This window comes from Calypte anna, unplaced genomic scaffold (genome assembly GCF_003957555.1).
Source record: "Calypte anna isolate BGI_N300 unplaced genomic scaffold, bCalAnn1_v1.p scaffold_183_arrow_ctg1, whole genome shotgun sequence".
In the NCBI taxonomy this organism is placed as follows: Eukaryota; Metazoa; Chordata; class Aves; order Apodiformes; family Trochilidae; genus Calypte; species Calypte anna.
Window position 1 is genome coordinate 255,111 of NW_022045469.1, and position 17,686 is coordinate 272,796.

General features: G+C 47.8%; 1 pseudogene; it reads right to left on the bottom strand.

Annotated features, from left to right (window-relative positions):
* Window positions 1-15,221: 15,221 nt before the first annotated feature.
* On the bottom strand, window positions 15,222-16,150 carry LOC115600274 (annotated as a pseudogene).
* Window positions 16,151-17,686: the final 1,536 nt, after the last annotated feature.

The window sequence follows — 17,686 nt, forward strand, 5'->3', positions numbered from 1 at the left end:
ATGGCCAGACAGTGTGGGTTTATGAAAAGCAGGGACTGCTTGACCAACCTGATCTCCTTCTGTGACAAGGTGACCACTGATTGAATGAGGGAAAGGTGGAGGATATTGACAACCTTGACTTTAGTAAAGATTTCAATGGCTTTTTCCACAAAATCCTTCTAAAGAAACTGGCTCTATCTGGCCTAGAGCTGTGGGTCAAACCCTGGCTGATGTCTGGGCTCAAAGAGTTGTGGTGAGTGGAGCTCAGTCCATCTGGTGGCTGCTCACCAGTGGTGTTCCCCAGGGTGCTGGGACTGCTCTGCTTCAATCTCTTTATCATGATCTGGACAAGGGGGTGAGTGGAGCCTCAGGCAATTTGAAAATGACACCAAGCTGGGTGGATCTGCCAGAGACTAGAAAGGTTCTACAGAGTGACCTGGACAGGTTGGGTCAATGAACTGAGGTGAACTCTTTGAGGCAGTACCAGGGCAAGTGCCAGGTTCTGCATTTTGGTCAAAACAACCCCAGGAAATGCCACAGACAAAGGGACAGTTTGCTGGAAAGTTGCCTGGCAGAGAAGGACCTGGGGATGCTGGTTGACAGCAGACAGAACATGGACTGGCATGTGCCCAGGTGGCCAAGAAGGCCACCAGCATCCTGGGCTGCATCAGAAAAGAGTGTGGGCAGCAGGAGCAGGGAGATGATTGTTCCCCTGTACTCATCACTGGTGAGGCTGCACCTCGAATCTGGGGTCAGTCCTGGGCCCCTCACAACAAGAAGGGCATTGGGGGGCAGCAGCTGGAGACCCACTCATGTCTGGAACCACCCCTGGCACCTCCAGTGTCACCCGTGGCTTGCGTGGGAAGAGGAGGGAAAGGAGATTCCCCCTGGCACTGCCTGGGTGTCCAGTGAGAGAGTGGGAGAAGCAGAGGTTGTGTCTCTAGAGGGGAACTGGCTGTGCTGGAAAGGAGAGAGGGAGGGGACATGAGCGATGACTTCAGTGTGTGTCCCATTGGGTTCCTGGGGAGCCACAGGGGGAGCTGAAGGGAGCCCCGAGAGAGTTGAGCAAGTGGCAAAGTCTGGTGCTGGTCCTGTGCTGCTGGGCCGGGCTCCTGAGCCTGAGAGAGCTGCTGGCAAGCAGAGAGTGCTGCAGAGAGAGAGCTCTGGGCAGGAGCAGCTCCTCTGCAGAGCGCAGCAGGGCTGAGGGCACTGCCTGCAGGCAGCAGGGCAGGGGAAAGAGAGGAGGGAGAGAGAGGAGAAAGGCAGCCTGGGCTGGGAGGAGAGCTGAGAGCTGCCTGGGCTGGGGGAGAGAGAAATCTTCCCAGCCTCTGCCATGGTGAGTCTCTGGCTGCAGGGCAGTGAAGCTGGGCTTCCTGCAGGGGGTCTTCCTTCTCCAGCTGGCAGCCTGTGCCACAGCTGCTGGGATCCTTGTGGAGGATTTTGGTGGGCAGGAGGCAAAGGTTTGGCAGAGCGGGGCTGTCCTGGAGCAGCGTCAGAGGGAGAGGGCATGGGGCTGCCTTCTGCTGGGGATGGCTGCAGGGGCTGAGGGGGTGTGTGTGCAGGCAGGGGTGCCCAGGGCTGTCCTTCAGAGCAGGGTCCTGCAGCCCAGGGGCTGTGTGTTGGGGCAGGGACTCTGCTGCCTGCCTGCCTGCCAGGGACAGCTCTCAGCCTGCCCAGGGAGCTCCCTGGTGCTGGCAGAAGCTGTGGCTGGCAGGAGACAGAGCACAGGGAAGGGTCTTTTTGCTTTTGAGAGGCTTCTGTGCATCAGGAGTGCTCTCAGATCCAAAATGATACCCAGATTATTTCTGAGGGGATATTCATATTCACATTCAGGGCACAGGTTGCTGCTGGAAAACCTGGCTTTCCTCAGGCTGTACTTTCACTTTTCTCTGTCTTTTTAAGGTTGGAGGAAACCTCATCTGGGGAGGTGAGATCAGGGGCTTTGAGTCCCTACACCATCACCCTATTGTGTGCTAGCAACCTCAGCCAGTGCTTTCACCCTCCTTTACCCTACAGGTACATCCCGCATCACCTTCCCAGGTGTATCAGGGTCTGTGTGACAGCACAGCCCTCAGCCAGCCCATGAGGTCTGGGGTGTTGGGCATCTCCTCCTGCATCTGCTCACAGGAGAGCTGAAGCGCATCTGTGCTGCCATGTGTCCACCTCCCCCTGCCCAGGGGCTGGAGGTGCCTGCCAGGCATTATCAAGATCTGGGAGGGGTTGTGCAGAGCTAGGGGAGGGAAAGGCTTTCCTGAGTGCTTTTCCTCATCCTCTCTCCATGCCCCCCTCAGCTGCTCTTGCTGTTGATGCCAGGCTGAGAGAGGGAGTTTCAGCTGCAGGCACAGCTCTTGTGGCTTCTCACATGCAGATGGTTTCAGGCAAGGAGGTGTCCAGCTGTGCTCTGCCCTGGGAAGCTCTGGGCAGTGCAGTCTGAGTGAGGCTGGGCAGGGAGCTGACCTCCCTTCATCAGATGCCCTCCTTCCATCCCTGGGACTGTCTCCTTGGGATGTCTGTCCAAGCTGGGAGCTGCCTTCCAGGGGGTACAATGATCTTGGTGTGTCCTGGGCTGGAAACGGGGTGCTGAGACCTTGAGAAAGGGTCAGACACTGAGTGCTCTGAGCTGGGTCCCCTCTGCTCTTTCAGCAGGGAGAGACAGATGACACAGGCCAGCTCCTCCCCTTCTCTGCATGCAGCGAACGGGCATATGCTCTTTTGCTCACTCTGTTCCTGGCTGAGGTGCTGGCAGCAATGGCTGGAGGGTTTCTGATACCCAGGAACACTTGCCAGAGGAGATGGGGAGAGCTATAAAGAAAAGAAAACCAAATCTCTCAAACTGCCTTCTGTTTTGAGGGCTCTTTTATGCAGAGAGCACCAGAGTTCATAGATTTGGTCATCACCAATGATTTAACATGTATTATTTCTATTCCCGTTTTGTACCCATCATTCCCATGAAGCCCCTGCTGAAGAGCTGGGACAACTCCTTGGCAGCCAGTGAACAGAGTCACTGCTCTTCCTAACAGAAATATCAACAACCAGGGCTGCAGCCATGGGCTTCAAGGAAGAACTACTAGAAAAGCATATGTGTGTAGGATAGAGATGGGTTGTGGGAAACGGGTCTCATTTTTCAGAAAATTGTCTCCTAAATTATTGTGTTTATTCTTCAAACAGCTCCCCATGCCTTCTAGAATCAGCAGATGTCCAACAGCAGCTCCATCAGGCAGTTCCTCCTCCTGGCATTTGCAGACAGGCGGGAGCTGCAGCTCTTGCACTTCTGGCTCTTCCTGGGCATCTACCTGCTGCCCTCCTGGGGCAACGGCCTCATCATCACCACCATCGCCTGTGACCACCACCTCCACACCCCCATGTACTTCTTCCTCCCTCAACCTCTCCTCCTCGACCTGGGATCCATCTCCACCACTCTGCCCAAAGCCATGGCCAATTTCCCTCTGGGACAACAAGAACATCTCCTACAAGGCATGTACTGCACAGACCTTTTTCTTTTTATTCTTCATCACAGCTGAGTACTGTCTCCTGACCATCATGTCCTACGACTGCTACGTGGCCATCTGCAAACCCCTGCACTACGGGACCCTCCTGGGCAGCAGAGCTTGTGTCCACATGGCAGCAGCTGCCTGGGGCACTGGGTTTCTCACTGCTCTGCTGCACACAGCCAATACATTTTCCCTGCCCCTCTGCCAGGGCAATGCCCTGGACCAGTTCTTCTGTGAAATCCCCCAGATCCTCAAGCTCTCCTGCTCACACTCCTACCTCAGGGAACTTGGGCTTATCATGGTAGGTGCTTGTATTAGTTTTGGCTGTTTTTGTTTTCATGGTGGTGTCCTATGTGGAGATCTTCAGGGCTGTGCTGAGGATCCCCTCTGAGCAGGGAAGGCACAAAGCCTTTCCACGTGCCTCCCTCACCTGGCCGTGGTCTCCCTGTTCATCAGCACAGCAGCTTTTGCTCCTGAAGCCCCCCTCCATCTCCTACCAATTCCTGGAGTCTGGTGTCGTCATTTCTGTACTCGGTGGTTCCTCCAACAGTGAACCCCCCTCATCTACAGCATGAGAACCAGGAGCTCATGGTTCTCTAAGAAATGTTTAGGGTTTTTCAGCAGCCATAGGAGTCATCCGATCTTCTGCACATGGCTCACATTCTGCATCAGAACATTTTAAAGTTTTCATACTTTACATTTTTTTCCTTTTTATTTAGCTGTCATTTTTTTCCTTAAAAGTAATGACATTATTTTCCTGCATTAATATTCACTCACCTATTTGACCAAGAAATCTTTTGGAAATGGGAGGGTCTCCAGTGGTTTAAGTAAAAAAATGTACTTGCAACTTTTTTGTCTGTTTTCCGTCTTAGTGTATCAGGAATGAAAGGAAGTGAAGCCCCTCCCTGGCTGCAACAGCCCTGGGAAGCTGCTCCTGTGCCTGAGCAGTCAGAGTCTTTGAGGGAGCACAAGGGCCAGGGGCTGTTGTGCTGGCATGGGCAGAGGGGATGGCCCCGAGGGGCTGCAGAGCTCTGCGGATCTCCTGGAGAGGAGAGCAGGGGACACAGGGTGCCTTCTGCTCCTTGTGCCATGCATGGTCACCCATCTGGGGCTCTGAGCTCTCTCTGCCCCCCAGGAGCTGCTGTGCCCTTCAGAAGGGCTGGGGCTGTGGTGGGACTGCCCGGAGCAGCCTGGGCTGGGCACTGGTGTGGGGCCAGCAGACTGTGGGCTGTGCTGGGAGAGAGGGGAGGGGAGGTGGGAGAGCCTGGAGGGAGCTGTTCTGGGCTGGCAAGTGAAACCCTGGCAGAGAAAGCCATGGGTGTGTAACTGGCCCTGCATGGCCATGGAGGGGGACACTGCTAGCAGGGGCTGTGATGCACAGCCAGGGCTGCTAAAAAGAGCCCTGAGATGGAGGTGCAGGGCAGACGAGGCTGCTCTGTGCATTTGGTGGGACGGAGAGAGCAAGAAGGTGACCCAGGGCCTTGGTCACCCCACAGCCATTGTCCATCTCTCCCAACCCTGGCTGCTCCTTCCAGGTTTAAGGATGAGTCTTTCTGTACCCATCCCAGCAAAACCCCCCAGGACTGTACCATGGGGATGTTTCCACAAAGGTGGTATGGGGCAATCCTTTTGCGGTGATCATGAGAAATACAAGTCTGGTCTCTCACATTCCTTCACACCCAAAACAGTTCTATGACTTTATAATGAACTTGAGACCGTGCCCTCTTGTCTTGCTGAGAGTTGCCTGGGAAAAAAGACCAACCCCCCCGTGGCTACAGCCTCCTTTCAGGGAGTTGTAGAGAGTGATGAGGTCTCCCCTGAGCCTCCTCTTCTCCAGGCTGAACACCTCCAGCTCCCTCAGCCTCTCCTCATAGGATCTGTGCTCGAGTCCCTTCACCAGCCCAGTTGGCTCCTTTGGATCTGCTCTAAGACCTCAATCTCCTTCCTGAGCTGAGGGGCCCAGAACTGGACACGGGGACTCAAGCTGTGGCCTCACCAGAGCTGCAGCACAGGGGCAGAATCCCTTCCCCTGGACCTGCTGGCCACACTGTTCCTGATCCAGGCCAGGATGCCATTGGCCCTTCTTTGGCCACCTGGGCACACTTGCTGGCTCATGTTCAGCTTCCTGGCAATCCAGACTCCCAGGTCCCTCTCTGTCTGGCTGCTCTCCAACCACTCTGTGCCCAGCCTGGAGCTCCCATGGGGTTGTTGTGGCCAAAGTGCAGGACCCGGCACTTGGAATGTTGAACCTCATCCCGTTGGGATCAGCCCAAACTCTCCAGTCTGTCCAGGTCCCTCTGCACCATGTTGATCCCCATGTCAATCCCATGATCTGATTGGCCTTAACATCCATATAAACGCCATGTAAATCACGTGTTAATCCCATGTTAATCACATGTTCACATGTAAGCCCCATGTTGACCCCGTGTCCATCCCATGTCAACAAAACCCCATGATTAGCCTTAACCCCCCTGTTAATCACGTGTTAATTATATATTAATCACATGTAGATCCCATGTTGACCCTGCGTTGTTCCCACTTGCCCCTTTCCCCCCCCCCAATGACGCTTGGGACCAAATGACTCCCCCTCCTTTAATTCCCCAATTAAATCAAGAGAAATTAAAAGGGAAAAGTGATTAAAATTAATTAAATCAATTAAATAGAATCGTAAAAGAAAAGAATAAATAAAATAATACATAAAATAATTAAAAAATAATAAATAATAAAATATAAATAATTAAAAAATGAAAAATAATAAAAAATACAATAAGGAAATAATAATATTAAATAATAATAAATTTTTCAAATTAATTAGAACTAATAAATAAAATAATAAAGAAATAAATGATAAAATTTAATTAAAAATAAATAATAAAATAAGAACTATGTAAATAATATTAACAGATATAAAAAATATAGGAATAAATAGTAATAAGTAATTCAAATAACAATAAATATCAATATGGAATAATACATGTAATATATAATAAAAATAAAATGAATAGATAAATAATAATAATTAATAATTATAAATAATAATACATAACAAATACTAACATATGATAATATAATAAATAAAAATTAAGTTAAAAAGTACTTAAAATTCCATACTAATAAATAATAATTACTATTATAATAATAATAAACACCTATTATATAATATATTAATATTATGGAATATATTATATTATATAATTGTATGTGATATTATAATATATACATAATTTATATAATAATATATATTAATAATTAACAATATAAAATAAAAGTAATAATAGGTATTAAAAAATCTGAAATAAATAATGGTATACAGTATATAAATAAATAATAAACAGATTAATAATATAATAAATATAATACTACATAATAAAATAATAAATTAAATAATAATGAATAATAATACATAATAATGTATAAGAATAAATATTATGTAATAATAAGTAATATAAAATAGTAATAATGATTTTATTATTATATTATTATTTATAATATTATTGTAATTATATAGTATATAATGTATTAATATATAATTATAAATTCTAATATATTATGGATCATATTATATATTTATATTATTATGCATTATATATTAAATATTACTATATTAACCATATTATTATTATTATTATTATTATTATTATTATTATATATTATTTAAGAGGATTATTTTTTTTATTAATTAATTATTATTAAATATATGTAATATACCAATATAAACCAGTACAGCCAGTATAAACATTGTTATAGGCAGTATAAAACCAGTATAACCAGTATAAACCAGTATAAACCAGTTATAACCCACTACAAGACCAGTATTACCAGTATAACCAGATAAACCAATACAGACCAGTATAAACAAGTATAAGCAGTATAAACCAGTATAACCAGTATAGACCAGTATCGACAATATAACTAGTACAGACCAGGATAGATGTTTATAAATCAGTTAAAACCAGTATAGACCAGTACAAACCAGAATAGAGCATTACAGACCAATATAAACCAGTATAAACCGGCATAACCAGGATAGCCCAGTATAAACCTGTATAAACCAAGTATAAACCACTATGGACCAGTATAGACCAGTATAAACCAGTATAGACCAATATAGACCAGTATAGACCAGTTTAAACCAGTATAAACCCGTTCAACCAGTATAAACCAATACAGACCTTATAGACTAGTATAAACCAGTATATACCAGTATAAACCTGTTAATCCAGTATAGACCAGTATAACCAGTATAAACCAGTACAGACCAGGTATAAACCAGTATAGACTAGTATAACCAGTATAGACCAGGTATAAAGTGGTATAAACCAGTATAGACCAGTAAAACCAGTATAATCCTGTATAGACCAGTATAAACCAGTTTCACCGGTATTAACCAGTATAACCCAGTATAGACCTTTATAGAGAAGTTATAAACCAGTTCAGACCTTTTTAGACCAGCATAAACTAGTATAACCAGTATATCCCAGTACAGACCAGTAAAAACCAGTATAAATCAGTTTCACCAATATAAACCAGTAGAAACCAGTATAGACCTTTATAGACTAATATAAACCAGTATTACCAGTATAAACCTGTACAGACCTTTTTAGATTACTATAAACCGGTAATAACCAGCATAAACTAGTATAACCAGTATATCCCAGTACAGACCAGTATAAACCAGTACAGATCAGTAAAACCAGTATAGCCCAGTATAACCAGTATAACCAATATAGACCAGTACAGACCAGTATAGACCAGTAAAACCAGTATAAACGAATATAAGCAGTACAAACCAGTATAGACCAGTATAGGCCAGTATAAATCAGTATAAACCAGTGTAGACCTGTATTGACCACTATAACCAGTAAAAAACCAGTATAGACCAGTAAAAAACAGTATAGACCACTGTAAACCAGAAAACCAGTATAGACCAGTATAGACTAGTATAGACCAGTTTAACGAGTATAGGGCATCACAGACTAGTATAGACCAGTATAAACCAGTATAGACCAGTATAACCAGTATAACTGGTATAACCAATTTAGACCAGTACAGACCAGTATAGACCAGTATAAACCAGTATAAATGAACATAAGAAGTACAAACCAGTAGAGACCAGTATAGGCCAGTTTAAACCAGTATAACCATTATTACCAGTATAAGCCAGTATAGACCTCTATAGACCACTATAACTAGGATAGATCAGTATAGGCCAGTACAAACCAGTATAGACCACTATAAACCAGTAAACCAGTATAGACCACTATAAAGCAGTATATGCCAGTATAACCAGTATAAACCAGTATAGACCAGTATAGACCAATACAGTCCTGTATAGACCAGTATAGACCAGTACGGACCACTATAGCCACTACAGACCAGTGTAAACCAGTACAGACCAGTATAGGCCACTATAGGCCAGTATAAACCAGTATAAGTACTATACACCACTATAGGCCAGTTAAACCAGTACACGCCAGTACACACCAGTATACACCAGTATAAACCAGTCCTTCCCAGTACTCCCCAGTTGCTCCCAGTTGAATTCCAATGGGTCCCAGTCCCTCCAAATTGACACCAATCCCCTCCCAGTAGCTCCCAATCGCTCCCAGTCCCTCCCAGTTGACTCCAAATCCCTCCCAGTTGCTCCCAGTTGGCTCCAAATCACTCCCATTTCCTCCCAGTTCCCTCCCAGTCCCATCCCAATCCCACCCCAGTTCCCTCCCAATCCCCTGCCAATCCCTCCCAGTCCCTCCCACTCCCCTCCCAGTCCCTCCCAGTTCCCCCCATTTCCCCCTAATCCCTCCAGTCCCCTCCCAGTTTCCTCCCAATCCCTCCCAGTCCCTCCCAGTTCCCTCCCAGTCCCCCCCAATCCCTCCCATTTCCTCCCATTTCCCCATAATCCCCTCCCAATTCCTCCCAGTCCCTCCCAATCCCTCAAAGTTCCTTCCCAATCCCTCTCAGTTCCACCCAATCCCTGCCCAATCCCTCCCAGTTCCCTCCCATTTCCTCCATATCCCCTCCCAATCCCCTCCCAGTTCCCTCTGAGCCCCTCCCAGTTCCCTCCCAATGCCCTCCCAATCCCTCCCAGTCCCTCCCAGTTCCCTCCCAGTTCCCTCCCAGTCCCTCCCAGTTCCTCCCAGTTCCCCCCAATCCCCTCCCAGTCCTTCCCAGTTCCCTCCCAATCCCCTCCCAGTCCCCTCCCAGTTGCCTCCCAGTCCCTCCCAGTCCCTGGGAGGTTACAATTTCTGTATCTTTGTTGTTCCTTTTTCTTTCTACCTGAGGACATTCTGTCCGTGCTGGGTGATGCCAAGAACGACCATTCCCTTTCTTAGGGGGAAATGCAAAGTGCAGCCTGCAGGGCGTTCTTGATGGCAGTGCAGAAAGCAGCTGCCGTAGGAAAGAGAGGCTGCTGCGGGCTTTTTGGAAAGGGACACTTGTCATGCATTGCTCCTCCTGCCCCTAAGGGAAGGTGTCCTGCAGGCAGGGCAGGACGGGCTCGCTGCCGCTGCCCCCATCCCCTCAGTGTGGGACAGGACAATCGCTGCCGCACTCGGGGCTCCCCGACAGAAGAACCCCTGATGATGGCTCGGTGGCCAGGGGGTGGGTGGGGGGTGGGGATGAAAGTGGCCAGCGTGGCGACAGGAGTGAGGCCTGAAACGAGCAGCACCTGCTGGATGGCAGGGTACATGTGGTGCCATTTCGAACACATAGGCGGGAATGAAAAGTTATGGTAACAAGGTTCTGGAGGCAATTCTCCCCGACCCTCCCAGGGAGCCATATGAGAGCAAATGTTGTGTTTTGGGGAGGGAGTATCAGCACATGATTCTAAATGACTAGTGCTGGACCTCAAAGGTTTTTCTTCACTTTCCAGGGCCTGTTGAAGTGTCACTCTGGCACCAATAAGTAGTAGAATTTTAAATTTTCTAAATTTTGAACCAGTAAAACAGAGACTTCTATCAATAATTTGTTAATAGCTATTTGCTCTGCTCTTGATATCTTTCTTCCTCACTGAACTCTCCAATTAGCTGTGCAACTCTTGAGCACTAAAAACACCACAGCGGTGACTCATGGCTGCTCAGTACTGTCATGGGCCCCCTAGTGCAAGAGGGACTGAGTCCATGATCCTCAGGTACTGACAGGAGACTGAAAAAAAAACATGTTTAGAAGTTCAAGCCAAAACAAAAATCCAAATTCTCTTGAAGTATTGATTGGTCTCACTGCATCCTATTATTGACAAAGCTTTCAAAGAACTTATTAGAGAAGGTCACTGGAGGACATGATTGGAGGGAAGCAAAGATTCTCTAAAGGTGGCTCCGAAGTAACAGATATTTATTTATTTATTTATTTGCTTATTTATGTATTTATTTTATTTTATCTATCAGTCAGGACACACTTGTGAACCCCAGGCAATGGGAAATCAGAGCCCATCCCTCACTTGTGGGTCAGGACTCTTCCTGGGGGCCGTGGGGCACGATGATGAGCAATAGAAACTATGAGAAAAAATGCACAACACCTCCCAAGTACCCCAAGAAGGGGCAAGGAGCACACCAAGTGCAGAGCCTCAACAGAAACTTCTGCCTGGTGGTGGTGATCCAGTGACCATTTCTAAAGTCACCTTTCCAGACACAGACTGTCCAGACAAAGCATTTCCTATTCCTTCTCCAATTGTCCCCTTCTCCTACTCTTGGTTCATTCAGATGCCTCTCCCCTGGGTGCTGCTTTGAGCAGCAGGTTGTTCAAAGCTCGCCTGTCTTTCAGCAGCCTGATTGTCTCTTTAGCCACCTCTGTCATGATGATCACATCTCTCTTTTCCCATCTGTCTCTCTAAACCATTTCTCCTCAGATTCTTCTTCACTTTCTCTGTTTGACTTTTCTTGGCTGGCACAAAGAAAAACTCCTGCTGTGCCCGTGTGCAGTCAGTTCTCTAAGGAGAGCAGGTGGGAGGTGGTGCAGTGGAGCTGTAACCTCCAGCTGCAGAGAGGAGAGGAGAAGTCTGATGCAAGGACCAGGGATGGAAGTCCCAGGTGGGACATGAAAAGAAATGGTGGGGCTGGGGAGGTGAGAAGTAAAGTTGTCCACACAGTTTCAGACCTCAGGGAACTTCTATCACCTCTTCTCCAAAATGAAAATCATGAGATCATCTCTTAAAATATTAAAGGAGAACAAAACAAGAAACAAAAAAACCTCAGAGTCAGTTTTCATTAGGCACAGCATGAATTTTTCCTCCTTAACTACAATGGGAAAACCTCTCCAATTAGCTGTACAAGTCCTGAAGTTGTGAAGAATATCCCATGGAGAGCCATGGCCCTTTAGTGCTCTCTGTATTCCAATGAGCCCCAGGGTGTGTTTGGTGCTGAGCCCATGATCCTCAGGTGCTGAGAGATGAATGCACAAACTGCTCCAGAAGTCAGAATGGAACCTGAAAGTACCTTGAAGCAGTGATTGGCCCCACTGAGGGCCATTGCTGCCAGAGCTTCCCCATGGCCTTGTTAGAGCAGAGCCAAACATTCTGTAAAGGTGGCTCTGAAGCCACGAGTTTTATTTTTTATTATTTTTATGAAGCAGTGAGGCCACTCTCTGAACCCCAGGCAATGAGAAGGCAGAGCTCATCCCTCACTTGTGGGTTAAGATTCTTCCTGGGCACAGTGGGGTGTGAAGATCAAGACTGTCAGAAAACGTACACCACCTCCTGGCTACCCAAGGATGGGATGAGGAACAAACCAAGTTCAAAGCCTCAAGAAAGAGTTTTTCCTGCTGGTGGTGGTGGTGGTGATACAGTGACCATTTCTAAAGTCACCTTTCCAGACAGAGACTGTCCAGACAAAGGGATAGGCTGGAGAGTTGGGCCCATGCAAGCTTCATGAGGTTCAACAAGGACAAACACCTGGGTTGGGCAATCTCCAGCACAAACACAGTTTGGGCAGAGCATGGATTGAGAGCAGCCCTGAGGAGGAGGAGGACTTGGGGGTGCTGGTTGTTGAGAAGCTCAGCACCAGCTGGCAAGGTGTGCTGGCAGCCCAGGAAGCCAAGCATGTCCTGAGCTACACAAAAAGTAGCGTGGTCAGCAGGTCAGGGGAGGAGATTCTGCTCCTCTGCTCCACTCTGGTGAGACCCCACTGCAGTGCTGGGTCCAGTTCTGGAGGCCCAAGCACAAAAAGGACCTGGAGCTGTTAGAACAAGTCCAGAGGAAGCCACAAAGATATTCAGAGGCCTGATCATCAGGAGGTCTCTGGGACAACCTCCTGGTCTCATTGAGGTTGGTTTGGGGTAAGGGAAGGTTTCTCAGGATTTATAAACTTTGGTCTTGAAAAGCTGTAGGGATGGATATGAAAAAAGCTCTGTGGGAGACGTCCTTGAGTGTCCTGATGAGGAGCAAGTTTTTGAGTTTTTCCTCCCTTTTTTCAGATGATGCCTCTTGGTTCTCACCCTCCCATCATGCATATCCCATATGCATACCATATGAGTTATCACAGAATCATAGACTATTCAGAGTTGGAAGGGACCCATCAGGATGATCAAGCCCAACTCCTGTCCTGTGTAGGGTATCCCTGGGATCACACCATTAGCCTGAGAGTATCATTCAAACACTTCTTGAACTCAGGCAGGCTTAGAGCTATGACCACTTCTCTGGGGGAGTGGTCATTGCTTGGGAGGAATGAAGTTGTTTTATTGCTCAACTGCCCTCTGGGTGAAAAGCCTTTCCCTGATATCTAACCTAAACCTCCCATAATTCAGCTTCCTATCTTTTCCCAAAGTCATTGGTCACAGGAGTGAAGAAATCAGACCCTTCACCATCCTTGTTGCTCTCCTTTGGACACTCTCCATCACCTTGATGCCTTTGCTATACTGGGGTGCCCAAACTGCACACAGTACTCACAGTGAGGCCGTAACAGTGCAGAGCAGAGCAGGACAGTCACCTCCCTGGGCTGGCTGGTGACACTGTGCTTGATGCACTCCAGGACACTCCTGGCTGCCAGGATGCACTGCTGGCACATCTCCAGTTTGCCATCAACCAGGACCCCCAGGTCCCTCTCTGCTCTCCAGCCACTCATTCCCCAGTCTGTACTTGCCCCCAGGGTTGCCCCATCCCAGGTGCAGAATTCAGCACTTGCCCTTGTGGTTGGTGATTCAGCACTTGCTGAACTTGTGGTTCAGCACTTGTCCTTCCTGTGCCTGCTGATTGCCCAGCTCTCTAACCTGCTGAGTTCTCTCATCCACAAACTTGCTTCAGATTCCTTCCAGTCCTGCACCCACATCACTGAAGAAGATGTTGAAGAGGACGGGGCCAAGGATGGAGCCCTGCAGGACCCCACTAGTGACCGGTCACCAGCCTGATGTGACCCCATTCACTGTCACTCTTTGTGACCTGTGAGCCAGTTGCTCGCCCATCACATAGCAGGGTTGTCCAGCTGTATGATGGACATTTTATCCAGGAAGATGCTATGAGAGACAGTACCAAAAGCCTTCCTGAAGCCCAGAAATATTACACCCTCTGCCTTCCCTTGATCAGGTAGGTGGGTTTCCCTGTCATAAAAGATTTGACCCATTGGGATCCCCAAGTCGTTCTCTGCAGGGCTGCTCTCAATCATTCATCTCCTAGTCTTTACTGACAGTGGGGATTTCCTCCTCTCAGGTACAGGACCTTTCATGTGGCCTTGATGAAGAACATGAGGATTGCACAGACTCACTACTGAAATCTGTCCAGGTCCCTCTGGTTGTCATCTGTACCCTCAAGTGAATCAACTGTGCCACTGAGCTTGGAGTCATCTCCTAACTTTCTGAGGAATCACTTGATCCCACAGTCCCTGTCACTGATGAAGACATTAATTAGTACTGGAGACATCCACTACTATTTAGAAGGTACCTTTAAGTCCAGAAGGGACATCATTATTGGTTTCCCTTGGACATCGAGCCATTGACCATAACTGTCTGCATGAAGTCATCCAGTCATTTTCTTGTCCATCCAACTGGCCATCCATCAAACACATCCCCTCTAATTCAGCAATGAGAATAGTTTAGAGGATCATATTAAGTCTTGGTAGATGATATCTGCACCTCTTTCCTTTTCCACTGCCGCAATTAGCAGAAGGCCAGGAGGTTGCTGAGGCCTTTTTGGCCCTTTGTGAAGCTGTATTCCTTTCCTTAGATCACCACTCTCTTTCCTAAATCACCATAAAGGTGATTTTAATATGGAAGGTGTGACTTAATAGGATCTAATGTAAAGGATTTGTCTGTTAATATGTGAAAGGGACATGTAGGGGTTAAAACTGGAGTAGCTGAGTTGGAGACCTAAGGCGATGATTTATAGAGGACAGTGGAAATGGAGCCAGGATCAGGTTTTTCAGGAATCAGGGAACACAATGAGGAGGCCACTCCTATTGAATCACAAGGACCAGTGTGCACCCCCTTCCTTTCTAAACTCCTCAGAGTGTGACTGGACCCAATCATAACACCAGAGGAAGTCTCAGAAAGAGAACATCAGGTAAAGAAATCACTTCTGAGTCCTTTATTTTTTTTAAGAAAAGAACACATATTATTTCAAAAATCTTTCAAGACAGTCCTGGTTAACAGTGGAAATGAAGGTGCAAGAACTGGAAATTTAACAATGGGATTCCTTGTGCACAAAAAAGTATAAAGAGAACAGAATTAGTAATCACCACAAAAAACTACCAGAACACTGGCTGGGACTGTAATGAGACAGATTAAAAAATATGTTAGATATATTATAAGTAATATAAATAGGGAATTTTATTACTTATGAATCAATCCTGTCATCAGTTTACACAAAGCACCCTTGAGCTCCTGGTTCCTCATGCTGTAGATGAGGGGGTTCACTGCTGGAGGAACCACCGAGTACAGAAATGACACCACCAGGTCCAGAGATGGGGAGGATATGGAGGGGGGCTTCAGGTAGGCAAAGATGGCAGTGCTGATGAACAGGGAGACCACAGCCAGGTGAGGGAGGCACGTGGAAAAGGCTTTGTGCCTTCCCTGCTCAGAGGGGATCCTCAGCACAGCCCTGAAGATCTCCACATAGGACACCACTATAAAGACAAAACACCCAAATGATAAAGAGGCACTGACCACAATAAGGCCAATTTCCCTGAGGTAGGAGTGTGAGCAGGAGAGCTTGAGGATCTGGGGGATTTCACAGAAGAACTGGTCCAGGGCATTGCCCTGGCAGAGGGGCAGGGAAATGTATTGGCTGTGAGCAGCAGAGCAGTGAGAAACCCAGTGCCCCAGGCAGCTGCTGCCATGTGGACACAAGCTCTGCTACCCAGGAGGGTCCCGTAGTGCAGGGGTTTGCAGATGGCCACATAGCGGTCGTAGGACATGATGGTCAGGAGATAAAACTCCCCAGCAGTGAAAAAGAGAAAGAAGAAGGTCTGTAAAGCACATGCCTTGTAGGAGATGTCTGTGTTGTCCCAGAGGGAATTGGCCATGGCTTTGGGCAGAGTGGTGGAGATGGATCCCAGGTCGAGGAGGGAGAGGTTGAGGAGGAAGAAGTACATGGGGGTGTGGAGGTGGTGGTCACAGGCGATGGTGGTGATGATGAGGCCGTTGCCCAGGAGGGCAGCCAGGTAGATGCCCAGGAAGAGCCAGAAGTGCAAGAGCTGCAGCTCCCGCCTGTCTGCAAATGCCAGGAGGAGGAACTGCCTGATGGAGCTGCTGTTGGACATCTGATGCCACTACGGATACAGAACTTTTAGTCCTAAAAAAAATAAAAAAGGGAGACGTTAGGGCAGTGTTAATTCAAAAAACATTTAAAAAATTCTGCTGGAGAAACACAAACAGCTTCTCCTATTTCATGAACACCTTTGGAATGTCCCTTTCAAATATCCTGGCTTATCCTGGTTCAAAGTCCAAAAAAGAGGGGGAGGAGGCATCTGTGCTGACCTACAGGAATTGGTAAAAAGCAACAGAGAGGGATCTCAGATTAAATCCACCCTTGACATTCAAGATCTGAACATCATTCTCACCCCAATGCACCACAAGCCTGCAGAGAAGAGCTGAACAGATTCAGCATGGTTTGCTCTGGAAAAATTTCTAAAAAAACACATCAGGAAAATTATAATGCAATAGCCCCTGGTCTTTCTGCTGCTCTGCAAGTGAAACCTTCAGGATGCTGAGAGGCAAAGGGACTGTACCTTAGTGCAGAGTGAGGACAGCTGCTCTGTCCATCAGTCCTGCTCTCAGGTGCACAAAGAGGCAAAGACCCTCAAGATGGGGTATCCTGATGGAAGGATGGGCTGAACCACAGCAGTCTTCAAAATTCAGGTGGTTTAGATCCTTCTTCCCCATGGACACAGCAGCAGGACAGGACCTTCAGCGTCAATGTCTGTACCTGAAACCTCACTCCCCAGCCCAGCAAAAAGAAGGGGAAGAACAAGGAAAGCAGCAGCACTACGGGCAAGAGGGGAACCTGCCAAAGTTCTGCTGCCAAGAGAGTCGGGACAGGGAGACACAGGCAGAGACTACAGCATTTCTTCTCTCTGGTGGGGGGGCTGCTGGAAGGATCCTCAGAATTCAGTGCCCATGATCTGAAGGGCTGGGGGACTGTACTGCGTGACAGCAGGGTTTAGCTCTAGGGAAGGCAGCAGATCTGCAGGGCTGCTGGGAGGTGCAGGAATCCCCCTTGCCATCATCTTCCAGGCAGCAGCTCCCTCTCCATCCCTGCCCATCTCTGCTGCCTGCAGCTCTTTCTCTGTCCCCAGCTCTCCTCCCTGGCAGTGCTCACAGCCCCCATCCCACCCACTGAGTGCTCAGCTCTGCCCTGCAGACCCCTCCTGGCAGCAGCAGGACCTGTCCAGGGGCATCTCTGACTGTGCAGGGGCTCAGGAGCACCTCAGACAAAGGCTGAGGAGAACTGGGGTCTGTGTGTCTTCTGCGGAGTGCAGAAAGAGCTTTCCATGCCCTGGAGAGACAAGTGGAAGCAGAGCCTGAGGAGAGCCCAGACTGGAAAAAGAAAACTATGCCCCGAATGGACTCCTAAAGAGTCCCCTCAGAAATCTTCTGGGCATCAGCTGGAGCTGTGAGCAGCCCTGAGCAATTCCTCCCTCTCTCACCAGCACCAGGAGCCTGCCCTGTGCTCCCTGTCTCCTGCCAGCCACAGCTTCTGCCAGCACCAGGGAGCTCCCCGGGCAGGCTGAGAGCTGCCCCTGCCAGGCAGGCAGGCAGCAGAATCCCTGCCCCAGCACACAGCCCCTGAGCTGCAG